Raw genomic sequence first — 20,044 nt, forward strand, 5'->3', positions numbered from 1 at the left:
GATTATCTGTATTGTGTATTCACCAACCAAAGTCAAATCTCCTTCCATCACCATTTATCCCCCCTTTTTCCTCTTCTACTTACCCACAACCCCCATTCCCTTATAATCACCATAATGTTACCTGTATCTAGGAGTTTGTTTTTTTCTTTGCTTAATCTCTTTACCTTTTTGTCCCAGACTCCTATCCCCTCCCCTCTGACAGCTGTCAATTTGTTCTTTATGACTTGTGCACTGTTGCTGAGAATACAGAATGGTGCAGCCACTATGAAAAGCAGCAGTATGAAGTTAACTCAAAAATTAAAAATGAAACTGCCTTATAACCCAGCAATTCTACTTATGAGCTTATAACCAAAGAATATACACAAAACACTAGTTTGAAAGAATACATACCTCTATATTCACTGCAGCATTATTTACCATAGTCAAGATTTAGAAGCAGTCTAAGTACTCATCAGTAGATAAAGAAGCTGTGGTACATTTACAAAATGGAATACCACTCAGCCATAAAAAAATAAGGAAATCTTGTTTTTTTCAAGAACGTGGATAGACCTAGAGTATTATGCTAAATGAAATAACTCAGTCAAAGAAAGACAAGTAACATATGATTTCACTTATATGTGGAATCTAATGAAAACAAAATAAATTAACAAACAAAATAGAAAATTGTTCATTTTATTTATGAGAAAGATATCACATTGGTCCAAAGTGATATCAGATTTACAAAGTATCTCCTGATCTTTTAGTTGGTGTTTTTGTTTTGTTTTGTTTCATATTGGAAAGAGATCAGAAAATATTGCCCAGGGTGAAATATAATTCAAAGAAATACTTAAGAAAGGTCATTTGTTATGTTTTTTTAATTCTGTTTTTCTATTAATCTCTAATGTCCACTAGGTATATCTCTGTGTGAATACATCTCTAAGTTTTGCAAATGTTCAGCAATGAAATGTATGCTTATAAAATTTCATACAGTAACAGGGGCAATTAGAAGATCATATAAAAACTGTGTATGTGTGTGAGAAAGAGAGAATTTAAAGGAACTTAATCTCAAGGCATACAATAGGTTTAACACTAGGAGAATGGTTATCAATTTTTATTGTGGTATTTTGTTGGAATTTGGTAAATGTGCAGATCTGAAACTGGTCTCAAATATTCTGATCCAGCCAGTTTAGGTTGACTCAGGATTTTGGATTTTAAACAATTATCCCAAGTAGTTCTATCGTAGGTGGCTTCTAAATTACACTTTAGGAGACTCTGGAAGGTTGAAAAGCTTCTGTTAGTGTTGGTAAAATGACATGAAAATCGTACAGAAAGAAATAGGACAGTGGTAAGTACTTTGGGAAACATTCATCATGGTTGGTTAGATAACATTTACAGAACCTTTGCTGAATTATAGGAAGGTGTAGGAAAAATATTATATTTAAAAGTTTATACTCAAGAGTCAAACAAAATTAAAAATACTGTAAGCCCTTTGCTTCTTAAAGCTCTAGTTTATTTAGTTTTGGAATACATTGCTCTTTTGCTAAAATCTATTTGAATAACACTCTGATATATCTAAATATTTCAAATCTCATAAAGGAAACCTTGAGAGTCTGTGAAAAGCCAGTTTTATAAGTAGTGATATTAGTGTTCTTTGATTATGAGCACTTGAAATAATTAGGGTTTGTTAGTATTCATCACTATTTATCACTGGTCTTTGTCTTCTTAAAAATCTTATCTGGGCCACCCTTATTACCAATCTTTAGTGAACTTTATGTAAAATGGAAATATTTCAAATCTCAAGTCTTCTACAAATATGAACAGAGAAAAAGAGTGTTTTAAGTGAGAGAAGAGCATAGCAAAGAGCATTGTTTGCAGGTTCACATTAATATTAAATATTGCCATGTAAACAAAGATAATTAACTTTAATCTTTTTTATTTTACAAAAGTATGAAGTAATTTTAAACTCTTTATACATGGAACAAACACAAGTGCATTCTGTTTTAGAAACACATGCTGTTAGATGGAAATAGTTTTTGCAATTTTGTCCTTCAGAGGAAAACAGCATGCTTAACATGATGATAGACCTTTAAACAGATTAATGTGGCAAGAAAAGCTGGAATGCACTAATAATGCCATTTCTTAAAGGTATTCATTCCCCTTTAAAGAAAAAGAATTTAAAATTGCATTGCAAATTATATGTGGTTTTTCAGAGTAAATTTTTTTAATTAATTTTACTAGGGTGACATCAATAAATCAGGGTACATAAGTTCAAAGAAAACATGTATCTTGTCAATCAATTATGTTGCTTACCCATCACCCAAAGTCAGATTGTCCTTTGTCACCTTCTATCTAGTTTTCTTTGTGCCCCTCCCCCTCCCCCTTCCCCTCTCCCTCTCCCCCCACCCCCTGTAACCACCACACTCTTATCAATGTCTTTTAGTCTCGCTTTTATATCCCACCTACGTATGGAATAATGCAGTTCCTGGTTTTTTCTGATTTACTTATTTCACTTCATATAATGTTATCAAGATCCCACCATTTTGCTGTAAGTGATTTGATGTCATCATTTCTTATGGCTGAGTAGTATTCCATAGTGTATATGTGCCACATCTTCTTTATCCAATCATCTATTGATGGGTTTTTTGGTTGTTTCCATGTCCTGGCCACTGTGAACAATGCTGCAGTGAACATGGGGCTGCATGTGTCTTTACGTATCAATGTTTCTGAGTTTTTGGGGTATATACCCAGTAGAGGGATTTCTGGGTCATAAGGTAGTTCTATTTCCAGTTTTTTAAGGAACCATCATACTTTCTTCCATAATGGTTGTACTACTTTACATTCCCACCAACAGTGGATGAGGGTCCCTTTTTCTCCACAGCCTCTCCAACATTTGCTATTACCTGTCTTGTTAATAACAGGTGAGAGGTGGTATCTCATTGCAGTTTTGATTTGCATTTCTCTAATAACTAAAGAAGATGAGCATCTTTTCATATATCTGTTGGCCATTTGTATTTCTTCCTGGGAGAAGTGTCTTTTCATGTCCTCTTCCCATTTTTTTTACTGGATTGTTTGTTGCTGAGTTTTATGAGTTCTTTGTATATTTTGGATATTAGGCCTTTATCTGAGCTGTTGTTTGAAAATATCATTTCCCATTTAGTTGGCTGTCTGTTTATTTTGTTATCAGTTTCTCTTGCTGAGCAAAAACTTCTTAGTCTGATGTAGTCCCATTCATTAATTTTTGCCTTCACTTCTCCAGCCTTTGGAATCAAATTCATAAAATGCTCTTTAAAGCCAAGGTCCATGAGTTTAGAACCTATGTCTTCGTCTATGTACTTTATTGTTTCAGGTCTTATATTTAGATCTTTGATCCATTTTGAATTAATTTTAGTACAAGGGGACAAACTGTAGTCCAGTTTCATTCTTTTGCATGTGGCTTTCCAGTTTTCCCAGCACCATTTGTTGAAAAGGCTTTCTTTACTCCATTGTGTGTTGTTGGCAGAGTAAATTTTTTTTAAGAGAGAAAGAGAGGGACAGAAAGACAGGAAAGGAGAGAAATGAGAAACATCAACTCACAGTTTATTTATTGTTTCCTTGTATGTGCCTTGACCAGGGAGCTCTGGCTGTGCCAGTGACCCCTCATTCAAGCCAGTGACCTTGTGGTTAAACTAGCAACCTTGGTCTTTAAGCCCGTGACCATGGGGTCGTGTCTATGATCCCCTGTTCAAGCCAGTGATCCCATGCTTAAATTGGTGAGCTTGTGTTCAAGTCAAGTCAGTGACTTCAAGGTTTTGAACCTGAGTCCTCAGCATCCCAGGCCAATGCTCTATCCCCTGCGTGACTGGTCAGGCCAGAGTAAATTTTTATTACATGGTGTTTAGCCTTATTAGTTTTGAAATACAGGTACTAATATTCTTATTTAATTTCAATCTTTTACTTACAACAGTGATTGGATGATTTTGTTCTCATTATTAATTGCTTAAATAAAAGGACTTACTATACCTCTGTGGGACTAAGATGTTAATTAAATATTTTAGAATGAATTTACATGTGCAGAAAAAGCAGAAGAATCACAAAGGAATTAGATCGTTTTAAAATCAAAATCAGTGAGTCATATAAGGTTTCAAATTCAGAAATAAATTGGGTAGGCATGGCTACATATTGTTGTACATGTAACTTTTTTATTAATCTATACTATTCATTGATATTTGTTAAAAATCCTGCAATTGGCCCTGGTTGATTGGCTCAGTAGATAGAGTGTTAGCCCAGTGTGCGGATGTCCTGGTTTGATCCCTGGTCAGAGCACACATGAGAAGTGACCATCTGCTTCTCTCTTCCCTCTCCCTCTTCTCTCTCTCTTCCTCTATCACAGCCATAAAGGTTTGAACATAAACCTCAGGCACTGAGGATGGCTTAGATGATTTGAGCATCAGTCCCAGGAAGGGGTTGCCTGGTGGATTCTGGTCAGAGTGTATGTGGGAATTGGTCTCTCTATCTCCCATCCTCTCACTTAAAAAAAAAGGGGGGGGGTTCTGCAATTGGCTGTGATAAATTCACTCTTAGGAAACTTTCAACAGTGTAACTGTTACTTTTATGTTCAAGTTTAAGGTTTAACTTTTGCAGAAGGGAGATACGATGTTGTTTATTTTGGATGCTAAGTAGAATTGTTAATAAAATTCTTTATCCAAATTTCTAGAATTAGATTATTGAAGGAGTTGCATCTACATGTTGCTGTTTGGGGATATAATAATTTAATTATGGGTTTTCTCCATTAGTTACAAGGCATTATTCTTGCTAGAAGATTGTAAGGAAAAGGAGCTCCCAAATTTCCCCATTACAAAAGATTAGAACAAACCAAATATTGTTTTGTATGTGATCTGGTAAGGAGATAAGAGGACGCAGTGGATAGAGGGTTTTAATGCTCAGAAAAACTGAATACGGATCTTAGCATCAAACCACTTACTAACATTATAATTTCAGGCAAATAAACTTACCTTTCCTGTCCTTCTCAATCATCTGTAAAAATAAACTAATAACTTTTATAAGGATTGAATTACTGTAATATATGTAAAAAACCTAGCAAAGATATGGCAATGAAGAAAAATTATATAATATAACGGTATGCCATCAAATAATATTGCTTTAACATGCTGACACTTTCCTTCTATCTCCTATTTATCCCCAGTGGCCACTGTTATGTGAGTGTTAAACAGTATAGTGCTGTGACCCATGCTGGCCCATGAGAGGTCCCATAACAGATGTATCTCATGATTGATACTCATCCACATCCCAAGCTCCTTCTACCACTTCCAGTCAGAAATCAAAGTAGGCAATATTGGTGTGGTGGCAGGGCCATTTGAAACATTTGGATACTTTGGTCATTCTAGCAGGGTATAATTTATTTTTGACATAAATGTGTTTTGTAGTCCCTGAGTTGTGGCCGCAAAACTCCAAAAGTCCCTAATGTACCAATTTTTTCAAGAAAAGCTAAATTTATTCCCATTGCTGATGTTAAGATTGTCTCTACTTTAATTTATCATTGAGGCCTAGACATATTAAGTAGTTGACATCTCTTCTGTTTTGGCTGTATAATTTGCTTTCATTGTTAAAATAACTTTTTATTTTTCAATTATAGTTGACTTATAAAATTATATTAGTTTCAGGTATATAACATAGTGATAAAGCATTTAATGACTTTATTTATTAAAATTTGGAGAGAGGGTCCTGGCTGGTTGGCTCAATGGTAGAGCATCAGCTGGTGTACGGAAGTCCTGGATTTAATTCCTGGTCAGGGCACAGAAGAGAAGCAACCATCTGCTTTTCTACTCCTCCCTCTCCACTCTCTTCCTCCCCTGAAGCCATGGCTCAAATGAGCTAGTTAGCATTAGGTGCTGAGGAGGCTCCATGACCTCACCGCAGTCACTAAAATAGCTTGGTTGCTGAGCAACAGAACAGTGGCCTCCAAAAAGCAGAACATCAGTCCCAGAAGGGGATTCCAGGTGGGCCTATGCAGGAGTCTGTCTCTCCACCTCTGTGCCTCTCACTTGATAAAAAAGAAAGAAAAAAAATTTTGAGAGAGGAGAGAAAGAGAGATAGAAAGAAAAGGGGGAGGAGTGGGAAGCATCAAGTCATAGTTGTTTCTCTTATGTTCCTTGACCGGGCAAGCCCAGGGTCTCAATCTGGTAACCTCAGCACTCCAGGTTGATGCTTTATCCACTGCACCAACACAGGTAAGGCATTATTAGGCATGTACAGTATGTAACATTCAAAATGATCACCCTAGTAAATGTAGTATCCATCTGACACCATACATAGTTATGGATATATAATTGACTATATTTTCTATGCTGTATTAAAAATCCCCATGACTGTTTTTATAACTGGCAATTTGAAAATCTTAATCTCTTTCCTTTTTTCACCCATCATCCCAACCCCTTCCCATCTGGCAACTATCAAAATGTTCTCTGTATCTATAAATTTGTTTTTTTATTTTGTTTTGTCAATTCCAATAAGTGAAGTCAGATGGTATTTGTCTTTCTTCATTTGAGTTATAATTTTATTCTTATTTATGGCTGAGTAATATTCCTTTGTACATAAGTTCCACCTCTTCTTTATCCATTTGTCTACTGATGAACATTTATTTTTCTTTCGTATCTTGACTATTGTAAATAATGTTGCAGTAGAGATGCATGCATCTTTTCATATTAATGTTTCTTTGAATAAATATGTAGATTTACTGGGTCATTCTTTGCCTCTTATTATAGCCTTTGCTTAAAGTTTATTTTATCTGGTATAAGTATTGATATCCCAATTTTTTATGGTTTCTATTTGCATAAGATGTTTTTTGTACCCCTTTATTTACAGTGTGTGTTTGTCTTTTAATCTGAAATAGATCTGTTGTGGACAACATATGCATGGGTCTCCTTTTCTTCATTCAGCTGCCCTATGGTATTTTATTGTACCATTTAATCCATGTACAATTAAAGTAGTTACTGATAGGTATGTAGTTATTGCCATTTTATTATTTACATTTTTATCTTATCCCTTCCTTCCTTCCTTCCTTCCTTCCTTCCTTCCTTCCTTCCTTCCTTCCTTCCTTCCTTCCTTCCTTTCTTTCTTTTTTTCTTTTTCTTCTTCTTCTTCTTCAAAAGTATCTTTGACATTTCTTATAATACTGGCTTGGTGGTGATGAACTCCTTTAGCTTTTTCTTGTCTGGGAAGCTCTTTATCTCTCCTTTGACTTTAAATTATAGCCATGCTGGGCAAAGTAATCTTGGTTGTAAGTTTCTGATTTTTATCACTTTGAATGTTTTGTGCCAATCTCTTTTGGCTTGTATGTCTATTCATATCAATTTATTAATTTAATCATTTTGACATATCAGTATAGATTTGTGAGTATTTATTTTATATTTTAGGTTAAAAATCAATGATACTTTATTATTATTTTTTTCCCTCAGGTGCTTCCAGCTTTGGGTAATGTGAATTTTTCAGTTAATTTCAGTGCTGCTTTGAAATACTGCCTGTGAATATTTTGAACACTTTTCCTGTTTCCAGTACTAAAAGCTGTTTCAAAATCATCTTGCATATTTTCTTTCAGTCAAAGAGTCAGTCATTTCTTTGGAAGTCCTGCTTCCCTTTATTAGAGAATGTATTAGAAAGCATAATCTGCAAGCAAGGTGTGCTCAACGCTACTGAAGTAAATGTCTTCTAGGTCCACTTAGCTTAGAGAACAAGAAATATATGTGTTTATAAATTTATTAATATATACATATCTATTTATATGCATTTTATGTAACTATCTTATATCTATATTAAACTGAATATTAAGTTTATTTGGTTGTCTCTATCACATTGATTATTCTAGACTCCTCCCTTTACTTATCTATAGCCTCCTACTTCAACAGATAGTTATAACATCTGTCATCCTTTATTTATCTGTTCAAATCCTGTACACATGCATAGCAGTATCAAAATTGTTAACCCATTCTCAACTGGGAAAATATTCATTAAGTAGAGTAGAGGATTTATTTACAATTCTTCTTTGCCTTCAGTCTTACAGTTCATTTATTTTCACAGTTATATAGGTCAGTACCACTACTAGCACCCTTTCAGTGAAATTGTTTCAAACATTTTTAATGTAAGATATTCTTGACACATTTTGCATTTCATCATGCTATCCCCCAAGCTTCTAAATTATTTTTTTAATATTTGCATATATTGTTTAAAAATTATTTTTGATATTTATGAAGCATTGTCTCTGCCTTTATATTATAGATAAGATTGTGGAGGACTGGTGTAATTTCTTTATTAAATAAGTGATAGAACACACCAGGAAAACTTTTTGAGTTAGCTAATTTTGTGGCTCTGTGTGTGTGTGTGTGTGTATGTGCATAATTTATTATTAGTAGTATTATTTTAGTAGCTATACTATATTTAAAAAAATTATTTTTCTTTGTGGAAGTTTTAGTAGTGTGTCCTTCAAAAAATGTATCCATATCATCTAAATTATTAAGTTGTTGGCATACAGTTTTTCATAGTGTTCCATTGTGAATTTTTAAAAATGTTAATGAAAAAATATGAATGACTACTATTATTTCTGGTATTTGGTAATTTGTGTCATCTTTTTAAAATTTCTTGGTTAGTCGGCCTAGGGGTCTGTCAACCCCTTTGTTAATCATTTCAAAAAATAAGGATTTAATTTTATTGATTTTTCTCAGTTGTTTTTGTTTGTTTGTTTTTCTTTTTTTGTCTATAATTTTTATTATCTGTTTTCTTCATGTGTTAGGTTTTGATTGCTCTACCTTTCTTAGTTTCCTGTAAGGAAAACTTAGATCATTTATTGCAATCTTCTTTATTATTTAGAGGTATAAATTTCTTTTTTTTTCTTTTTTTTTTTCCATTTTTCCAAAGCTGGAAATGGGGAGGCAGTCAGACAGACTCCCGCATGCACCCGACCGGGATCCACCTGGCATGCCCACCAGGGGGCGATGCTTTGCCCCTCTGGGGCATCGCTCTGTTGTGTCCAGAGCCATCCCCAGCGCCTGGGCCATCTTTGCTCCAATGGAGCCTCACTGCTGGAGGGGAAGAGAGAGACAGAGAGGAAGGAGAGGGGGAGGGGTGGAGAAGCAAATGGGCACCTCTCCTGTGTGCCCTGGCCGGGAATTGAACCTGGGACTCCTGCACGCCAGGCCGACGCTCTACCGCTGAGCCAACTGGCCAGAGCCTGGTATAAATTTCTAAGCACTGCTTTTACTGCATTCCACAAATTTTGAAGAGTTGTATTCTACTTTTATTTAATCAAAATATTTTAAAATTTATTTTTAGATGTTTTTTATTACTTTTTAGCTTTTTTTACTAAGATCAAGTGTAGATTTTTTTCTTTGACATATATTATATAAAAAGGTATTTTTTTTATCTCTAACATTTGGGGGATTTTCCCACTATCTTTCTGTTAATGATGTCTAGTTTAAATTCTTTGTAGTCTGGTGACATAATTTGTAAAAATTTTTATTATTTTTTTAAATTAGTTAAGGATTGATTTCTACCTAGACTCTGATCTGTCTTTGTATATTTTTACATCAGCTTGGGAAGAATATGAATTTTACTGTCATTAGATAATTATATCAAAGTCTATTATAGCAATTTAAAAATAATGTTTAGTTCAAATCCTTACTAAATTGCTACCTGCTTAAACTATCAATTTTTGAAACAGTGTTGATAAAATCTACAACTATAATAATGTATTATATATGTCTATTTCTCTTTTCAGTTTTATCAGCATTTACCTCATATTCTTTACTATTCTGTTGTTAGGTTGTTCAATATTACTACATATTGTTAGAGATTCTGCCACTTTATTATTAATTGCCCCATTTAACCTGAATAATTTTTCTTGCTCTGAATTCTGCTTTGTGTAATTACTACGCAGTCAACAGCTATCTATGACGTTCCTCTATGTCTTTACTTTAAAACCATCAATATCTTCATTTATTTTTTTGTAAAATTTGTAGTGGAACCTTTTATAGCTCCTGTTTTTAAATTGTTATATTTGAATCATTAAAATATAAAGTGTTTATAAATAAAACTCAATGAGTATTCAACATGTTTACCACATTTTTCTATTTGTCGCATGTGTTCTTTCTTCCACTTGCCCATCCCTCACCACAATTCTTTTGTTATTTCCTTGGTTTAACTGAGCTTTCTATATGAGCTCATTATATTTCTTCTTTTTGTACTTATACATTAAAAAAATAGTGTTTACTTTAGACTTTCTAGTGTACGCTTTTAATTAATCTGCATGCAATTTCAAATAGCCTTATATCCCTTCATCACAATTCAGGTACCTTATAACAGAATATTGCTAATTTACTCATTCCATCCATTACAGCATTGCTGTCATTTATATCACTTCTCTATATTTTGAATAATCCCATTCATTGTTACTATTTATATTTTATTTTTAATTTTTTTCTTCTTTTCCAAGTTAGAGGAGCGGAGATAGAGAGACAGACTCCTGCATGCACCTGACTGGAATCCATCTGGCAACCCCTGTCTGGGGACAATGCTCTGCCCATCTGGGGCTATGCTTGCAATTGAGCTATTTTCAGCACCTGAGGTAGAAGCTCCAAAGAGTTATCCTCTGCACCCAAGGCTGATGTGCTCAAACCAATCGAGCCATGGCTATAGGGGGGAGAAAGAGAGAAAAAGAGAGACAGAGAAGGGGAGGGAGAAGGGTGGCAAAGCGGATGGTTGCTTCTTCTGTGTGCCCTGATTGGAAATCAAATCCAAGACATCCACATGCTGGGCTGATGCTCTACCATAGAGCCACCCAGCCAGAGTCACTATTAATATTTTAAATACTAAATTTTGTTTCCAATTAATCAAGAATAAGAAAAATAAAATTTTTACCTTGTTTTAATTCTTTTAGTTCTTCCTTTTCTTACATTGATGTGAATTTTTGACATATTTCCTTAATCCCTAAAGAAATTCTTATAACATTTCTTGAAGTCTAAGGATTCTTGTAAAGCATTCTCTGTTGTGCATCTAATGAAATTTTTATTTCTTCACTTTAGAAGAATAATTTTCCAATATATAGAATTCTGAGTTATGTTTTTTTCTCTTTTAACACTTTCAATATTTCATTTTCTCCTTGCTTTTGTGGTTTTTGTTGAGAAGTCATCTGTAATTCTTATCTGTGTTCTACAATAGGTATATTGTTTTTTCTTATCCTCTGGCTTATATCATGATTCCTGCTTTATTTTGATTTTCTGCAAGTTTGAATTTCAGCAGTAGGTCCCCAAGGAAAATAACATATATTTGCACAATAATTTATACAGAAATGTTCATAGCAGCATGACTAATAGCCAAAAACTAAAAACAATACATAAACAGATGAATGAATTCACAAAATGTGGTATATTCACATAATGGAATGTTATTTGACAATAATCAAGATGATATAGAGACACAGGGTCTAACAAGGCTGAAGCCTTGAAAAAAATACTATCTTAAAAAAAGAGAAAAGGCTGGACATCAAAGTAATGGCAGCATGAGAGATAACCCTAATCTCTCCCCTTGAAATTTCAACAAATTGTAAAGTTATAATGCAGCAAAGCAAACCAAGCTGGGCTTACTGACTTGCCTTAAAGAGCTGCACACTGAATGGACTAAAGGTGGGAAGGGTTGAGAATGCAGGCAAAAGGTAAGATGCACTTTCAGTCCACTCTGGAGAGGAGAGAGGCCTGGACTTTCTAGGTTTTTGTCCACTGGGGCTCCAAAAAGGAAGGAAGTCTGATCTATATCTGGGTTTTTGTACTGCTGGGGTTCCAAGGAAGGAAGAAACTTGGGGTGACTTGGTCTCCTTTTATGGGAAGAAGTGGTGAGATTAAGGAGGAGAGGGGGAGATACTAAACAAAAGCAATGGCAAAACTAAGGGTCACTGCCGGTGTTCCCACAGTCTGCCTGTAGCCCCAGTCAGCACAGGATAAAGAAAACCAAAATGTGGCCCCCCAGCTTCCCAGATCCCACCTCTCTCACCTCGTGGGTACAGAGTGGCAGAGACAAACCCTACAGCTAACTCTCCAGAGACACACTCTCCCATGAAGAAGAGAGGTGCTTCACGTCATGTCCCCTGGTCTGTTCAGACACAGGGAGGATCACCCAGAGACCTAAGATTACAGTTATTAAATTATAAAGCCGTAAAGCCATCACATCACACTCCACCCACCACTGCAACTGCAGCCCCACCTACATCATTGCAACAGCAACATGTCAGCAGATGACAGCCCAGGAATTTCAGAGATAAAACTTGTAATATAGCAACACCTACTGGAAGAAAACAGTAACCTCTCAAAACTTAAATTTTAAATCATTTTCTTTTTTTTTCTTTTTTTCTTTCTCCCCCTTTCTCTCTTTTTTCCCCTATTTTTCTCTTTTGAATTTTATTTTATTATTTTTGGGGTGTTTTGTTTGTTTTTGTTTTTGGGGGGTGGCTTACTCTCCTTTTTTATTGTGAGAGGTGGGGAAGCAGGGTGGCAGACAGATAAGATCTTGCATGTGCCCCTGGATACACCTGGAATGCCCCTTGAAGGGCAATGCTCTGCCCATGTAAAGGGGCCACTGCTCCATTGCTCAGAACCAAACCATTTTATAATGTGAGGTGAGGGCTTGGAGCCAACCTCAGTGCCTGAGGCCAACTTGCTTGAGCCATTAGAGCCATGGATGCAGGAGAGGAAGTGAGAGAAAGAGAGAAAGAGAATGAGAGAGGGAAGAGGGTGGAGAAGCAGATGGTCACTTCTCCTCTATGTCCTGGGTGGCAATTGAACCTAGGAATTCCACATATTGGGCCAACACTTTACCACTGAGCCAACCAGCCAGGAACTTGCTCTTTGTTTCTGTGGAGTTCTTAGCTTGTCATTATATTTTTAAAATTTTATATATTTTATTATAACCTTTACATTTTTATTTTTCACTTTTTAGGTTTTTTTGTTAGAGTTCTTAACAATAGCACTCTCAAATGCCATGAAGAAAAAAGAGGTATAATACCATGGCTACACAAGACAGAAAAGTAGTTCAGAAAGAAAAAAAAATCTCCAGAAAGCAATCTCCATCATATGAAAACCTTGGAGTTAAATGATAGAGAATTCAAAGTTGGAGTCCTGAAAATACTTAATGATATGCAAGAAAACACTGATATGCAATTTAATAAATTAAAAAAACAAATTAATGAAGAAAATGAGTACTTTACCAAGAGATTGAAACTTTAAAAAGAACCAAACAGAGATGAAAAACTCAATACATAAATAGAAAAAAGAGGTAGTAATTTTAGCTAACAAAATAAGTTAGGTAGAAAAGAGAATCAGTGATACTGAAGACAAGCAACTAGAGATGCAACACAGAAAAGAAGAAAGACTCATAAATTTTAAAAAAATGATAGAGCTCTGCAAGAATTGTCTGATCAATTAGAAACAGCAATATAAAAACAATATCAGAAGATATCATAATACCATATATATCAGAAAATATATCAGAATAAGAAAGAAAATGGACTGGAGAAACTATTCAAGCAAATAATTGATGAAAACTGTCCAAGTCTATAAAAAAGTTAAAGCCTCAAATACAAAAAGAAAAAAAAATGCCATGTTACCTTAACCCAAACAGACCTACTCCAAGGCACATTGTAATAAAATTGTAAAAAAAAACTAATGACAAAGAAAGAATCCTCAAGGCAGCTATGGAAAAGAAGAACATAAACTATAAAGGAAGGCCCATTAGTTTATCATCAGATTCATAGCAGAAACTCTACAAGCCAGAAGAGAATGTTCCCAAATATTCAAAGAACTGAAAGAGAGGAATTACCAGCCAAGAATACTATATCCATCAAAGCTATTGTTCAAATAAGAAGGGGAAATAAAAAATTTTGCAGACATACAAAAGTTGAGGGAATTTCTTACCAAAAAATCCCCACTGATTAAAATATTCAAGAAGGTTATATAACCAGACACAAAGAACAAAGGAAATCAAAACTACAAGTAAAAGCTCCAACAAGGTCACAATAAAAACAAAGATATCTTTGACAATAATAACATAGAAGGCAAGAGATTAAAAATCTGTAGTAGCAAAGGAGAATGGAGTACAGAAACACTCATAACACAAAAGATTCTTGTATATACAACAATTTTTTTCATAAAAACCTAATGGTAACAACCCAAAAGCCACTAACAAAACATACAACTTAAATATAAGAAACCAGTGAAAGAAGTATAAAATACTAACAAACAAAAACAACTGACAGTAAAACAAAAGAGAACAAAAGGAACACAAAGCTACCAGAAAAAATAAAATAAAATGGCTATAGAAAATCCTTATGTCTCAATAATTACCCTAAATGTAAATAGAATGAACTCACTAGTAAATAGGTAGAGTAGCAGATTGGATTAAACAGCAAAACCAGCAATATGCTGCCTTCAAGAGACTCATTTAATCTGCAAGGACAAAAGTAGATTCAAAGTGAAAAGTTGGAAAATGATTCTTTAAGCAAATAATAACCAAAGAAAAGGAGGTTTAGTTACACTCATATCTGACAATGCTGACTTCATGACAATAAAGGTAACTAGAGACAAAGATGGACATTTCATAATGATAAAGGGAGTATTGTATCAAGAATATAGAAGATTTCTTAATATATATGCATTGAGCCAGAAATTACCAAAATATATAAGACATCTACTAACTGATCTAAAAATAGAAATAGACAAAAACACAATCATACTTGGAGATCGACCAAATGGACATAATAGACAGTTACAAGACATTTCATTGCAGAACATCATATTAAACATTCTTTTCCAGTGTATATGAAACATTCTCAAGGATAGATCATATGTTGGACTACAAAACTAACAACAACATGCTCAGAAAGATTGAAATCATACCAAGCACATTTCAGACCATAAGGCTTTGAAATGGACTTTATTAAGTTTAGTTATTTAAAACTCTAATGAAGACTATTATGTGCCAGGTGCCATGTTAGGCCTTTTGAATAAGATATATCCGGCTGCCATTGCATAACACATATTTTCATGAAGTAGAGTCAGACAATAACTCATTAGTACAGTATTCCATAGATAACAAGATGCAACCAAACATGAAAAATAATGAGAACTGGTAAGTAAGAACAGAGTATGTAGAGAGCTATAATTTTAAATGTGTTAAAGGACTTTTTGGTTTGATTTTGGAACAGAGTAGAAGGAGATAAAAATATAGCCATGTAGATATATATAAAAATACCATACTAGATTGAGGAAAGACCCAGACATAGTAAAAAAATATCATGAGACTTCTATTGTTATTTTTCTTGGCTTTTGTATTAGAAATTGCAGTACAGTTTGACCAAATGTCCTTTCAGAATTTCTAATGATAAGGGGAAAAAATCTATCTGTATACAGTGGTCTATCAATCATCATTTATTTATTGATGTTACAATAGATGACTGATGAATGAATATTTAATGTGTTGATAAAATTAATTACATTGATAATAACTTCTTGATATTTACCTAAGTTAGCTTTGTTGAAATAAAAGCTCATAGAACAATTTTATTTGTTACTTGATGAATTTCACATTCTAATAGTGAATTGAGAATTATTTCATCTATATTCATATCAATAATAGTCTCTTGTTTCTTTTCTCAATTTCTGTAACCCATTTATTAATTGTTTTTATTCAGTGAAAGAAGGGAAGGCAGAAAGACAGACCTGCATGTGCTCCTACAGGGATTCACTGGGAAAACCCACTAAGGGGTGATGATCTTTTCATCTGAGGCATTGATCAGTTGCTCAGCAACCAAGCTATTCTTAGCACCTGAGACAGAGACCCTGGAGCTATCCTCAGTGGCCATGGCCAACTTAATCTAATCAAGCAATGGTTGCAGTAGGGAAAAAGAGAGAGAGAGAGAGAAAGAGAGAGAGAGAAGCAAGAGGGTGAGGGTGGAGCAGCAGATGGTCACTTCTCTTGTGTGCCCTGACTGGGAATCAACCTGGGACATCCACATGCTGGGCAAATGCTCTACCACTGAGCCAACTGGCCAGTGCATTTTATTTTATTATTTTTACTTAAAAACATAGATTGGAAAGATTAAAAAAAATCATGCTGAAAGAATTTCTTCTTTAAGAATTAAATAAAAAATTAAAAAGAGTAAAATATTGTTAAGATTATTAAGAAAATGATTTCAGAATTAAAACAACTGATGGAAAACATTTGTATTATCAAGTCAACTAGCTAAAAAAGTAGTCTGCTTCTTTAATTAAAGTTAAACTTATCTAAGATGTGACTTTTCACTCATTTTATTGCATAAAACCTTGTTTTAATTGAGTGCTTCAAAGTGATGGGATTATATTTAATTAAAGCTTTAAACATAGTAATAAAATTTTATCATCTTTGCTTCACTAAAGTAAATGGTTCTTTTTGTATTAAAATTTATTATGTATTACTATTTTTATACTTGATTATTAGAGCTAAAATTTATATTTCTGTCTACCTTTATTTTTTTATTAATTTAAAAAATGTATTGAGTTAACATGGATTCAAGTGTCCCATTGATTATAACACCATCTACCCCCAACAACGTGCACTCCATTGCCCTCCTTTCTTTACCCGCCTCCTTTCTTTCCTCTGGGGCTTGCTGTTCTATTATCTGTATCTCTGTGTTATGTATATATAATTTGGCTAATCCCTTCACCTTCTCTGATCCCATCCGCGCATCTACCTTCTCTCTGACAGCTGTCCCTCTGCTCTTCATGACCCTGCCTCTGCCTCTTTTCTGTTTCTCAGTTTACTGTGTTTATTAGATTCCACATATAAATGAGATTATATGATATTTGTATGTTTCTACTTGGCTTACTTAATTTATAATAAAATTCTACATGTTCATCCATGCCATTGCAAAAGGTAAGTTTTTTTTCATGGCCGTGTAGTATTTCTTTTTGTATATGTACCACAGATCTTTGATCCCCTCCTCCATTGTCAAACACGGGTTGATTCCAGATCTTGGCTATTGTAAACAATGCTGCAATAAACATGAAAGTGCCTATTTTCTTTTGAATTAGTGCTTTGGGGTTTTTAGGATATATTTCTAAAAGTGAGATAGCTGGGTCAAAAAGTAGTTTTATTTCTAATTTTTTGAGGAAACACCATACTGTTTTCAACAATGTCTGAATAAGCCTGCATTCCCACCAGCAGTGCAGGAGAGTTCCCTTTTTCTACACCCCCTCCAGCACTTATTGTGTGTTGTTTTGTTAATGAGCGCCATTCTGACTAGTGTGAGGTGGAATCTTATTGTGGCTTTAATTCACATTTCTCTGATGACTAGTGACATTGAACATTTTTTCATGTGCCTATTGACCATCTGTATGCCCTCTTTCGAGAAGTTTCTATTCAGTTCCTTTGACCATTTTAAAATTGGATTATTCTTCTTGGTGTTGAGATTTAGTTCTTTATAAATTTTGGTTATTAATCCCTTACTAGACGTATCAGTGAATATGTTCTTCCATTGAGTATGTTGTCTTTTTATTTTGTTAATGGTGTCTTTTGCTGTGCAAAAACTTTCTAGGTTTGATACATTCACATTTGTTTATTTTGTCCTTTATTTCACTTGCCCGTGGAGATATACTGGCAAAAATGTTGCTATAAGAGATGACAGAGAGTTTATTGCTTATGTTGTCTTCCCAGATTTTTATGGTTTCATGACTTACATTTAAGTCTTTTATCCATTTGAATTGTTTTTTTGTGTGTGTGAATGGTATAAGTTGGTAGTCTAGTTTTATTTTTTTGCATGTACCAGCCCAATTTTCTCAACAACATTTATTAAAGATACTGTATTTGCTCCAATGTATACTCTTGCCTCCATTGTCAAATATCAATGGACTGTAAGAAGGTTTATTTCTGGGTTCTCTGTTCTTTATCATTTATCTGTATGCCTGTTCTTATGCCAGTACCAACAATGACCTTGTTGTAATATAAGTTGATATCAGAAAGTGTAGTGCCCCCCAACATTATTCTTTATTTTCAAGATTTCTGAGGCTTTTTGAGTTTTTCTTTGGTTCCATATAAATTTTGAAATATTTATTCTAAATCTGTGAAGTATGCCTTTGGTATTTTAGTAGAAATTGCATTGAATCTATAGATTGATTTGGGTATGATGGACATTTTAATTATGTTAATTTTTTTCTACCAATGAAAATGGTATGTGCTTCCACTTGTTTATATCTTTTTCAATTTCTTTTTTCAATGTTTTATAATTTTCTGAGTACAAGTCTTTTACCTCCTCATTTAAATTTATTTCTTGGTACTTTATTTTTATTTTTTTGCAATAATGAAGGGAATTGTTTCCTTAATTTCTTTTTCTTACAGTTTATTGTTGATGTATAAAAATACCACCGGATATTAATTTTTTTGAATATTAATTTTATATCCTGACACTTTCCAAGTTTATTGACCAGGTCTAGTAGTTTTTTGACTGAGACTTTAAGGTTTTCTATGTATAGTATCATCACCAGCAAATAATGACAGTTGTACTCCTTCTTTTCCAAGCTGGATGCCTATCATTTCTTCTTCTTGTCTGATTCCTGTGGCAAGGACTTCAAGAACTATGTTGAAAAAAGTGGTGAAATGGGACACCCCTGTCTTGTTCCTGATCTTAAGGGGATTGCTTTTCATTTTTGCCCATTGACTATGATGTTGGCTGTCAGTTTGTCATATATGGCCTTCATTATGTTGAGGTATGTTCCCTGTATTCTCACTTTGTTCAGAGTTTTGAGCATAAATCTGTGCTGGATTTTATCAAATGCTTTTTCTGTATCTACTTATATGACCATGTGATTTTTATCCTTCATTTGTTTATATGATCAATCATGTTCATTGATTTGCAAGTATTATACCAGACTTGCCTCCCTGGAATCAGTCCCACTTGATCGTACATTAAAAAGATGTACGATCTTTTTAATGTCTTAGTGGATCTGGTTTGTTAATATTTTGTTGAGAATTTTAGCATCTAATGTTCATCAGAGATATTTGGCTTATAGTTTTCTTTCTTTGTAATGGCTTTACCTGGTTTTGGAATGAGGATCACACTTGACTCATAAAATGAGCTTGAAAGTCTTCCTCTTGAATTTTTTTTGGAATAACTTGAGAAAAATATTTCTTCTTTGAATCTTTGGTAAAATTGGCCTGTGAAGCCATCAGGTCCAGGATTTTTGTTTGCTGGTAGCTTTTTGATAACTATTTCAATTTCACTTTGTAATTAGTCTGCTTGAGTTTTTTGATTCTTCTAGATTGAGTTTTGGAAGATTGTATGTTTCTAGGAATTTATCTATTTCACCTAGGTTGTCCAATATTTTAACATATAAGTTTTCATAGTATTTACTTACATTCCATTGTATTTTTGTTTTGTCAGTTGTTACTTTTTTACTTTCATTTCTAATTTTATTTATTTGAGTCTTCTCTTTTTCTTGATAAGTCTGGTTAAAGTTTTGTTAATTTTGTTTACCTTTTAAAAAAAAAACATCTTTTGTTTTCACTGACATTTTTTAACCTCTATGTCATTTATTTCCACTCTGATCTTTATTATTTCCTTCCTTCTACTTCTGGGCTTTATTTGTTGTTCTTTTTTTAGTTATTTTAGGTGCAGGGTTATGTTATCTATTTGAGCTTTTTCTTGCTTCTTAAAGTATGTCTATAATACTACAAGCTTTCATTTCAGAATTCTTTTTGTCATGTCCCATAAATTTTGGGTTGTTGGTTGTTTATTTTCATTCATTTCAATAATTTTTTTTAGTTTTTTTTATTTTATTGTTAACCCATTTGTTATTTAATAACATGCTATTTAGCTTCCAAGTGTTTGAATGTTTTTCCGTTTTTCTATTGTACTTGATTTCTAGTTTTATACCATTGTTGTCAGAGAAGATGCTTGATATAATTCTAATCTTTCTTAAATGTACTGAGACTTGTCTTGTGTCCTAACATGTGGTCTAGCTTAGAGAATGTACTGTGAACACTTGGAAGGAATATATAT

At 33.8% G+C, this 20,044-nt stretch overlaps 1 protein-coding gene across 4 annotated transcripts in view; it reads left to right on the forward strand.

Moving 5' to 3' along the window:
* The window catches only part of SNTG1 (syntrophin gamma 1), a 617,538-nt gene that overhangs the window by 319,919 nt on the left and 277,575 nt on the right, over nucleotides 1-20,044 (forward strand). The gene's annotated exons all lie outside the window — the stretch shown is intronic.

Source organism: Saccopteryx bilineata, chromosome 3 (assembly GCF_036850765.1).
Source record: "Saccopteryx bilineata isolate mSacBil1 chromosome 3, mSacBil1_pri_phased_curated, whole genome shotgun sequence".
NCBI lineage: Eukaryota > Metazoa > Chordata > Mammalia > Chiroptera > Emballonuridae > Saccopteryx > Saccopteryx bilineata.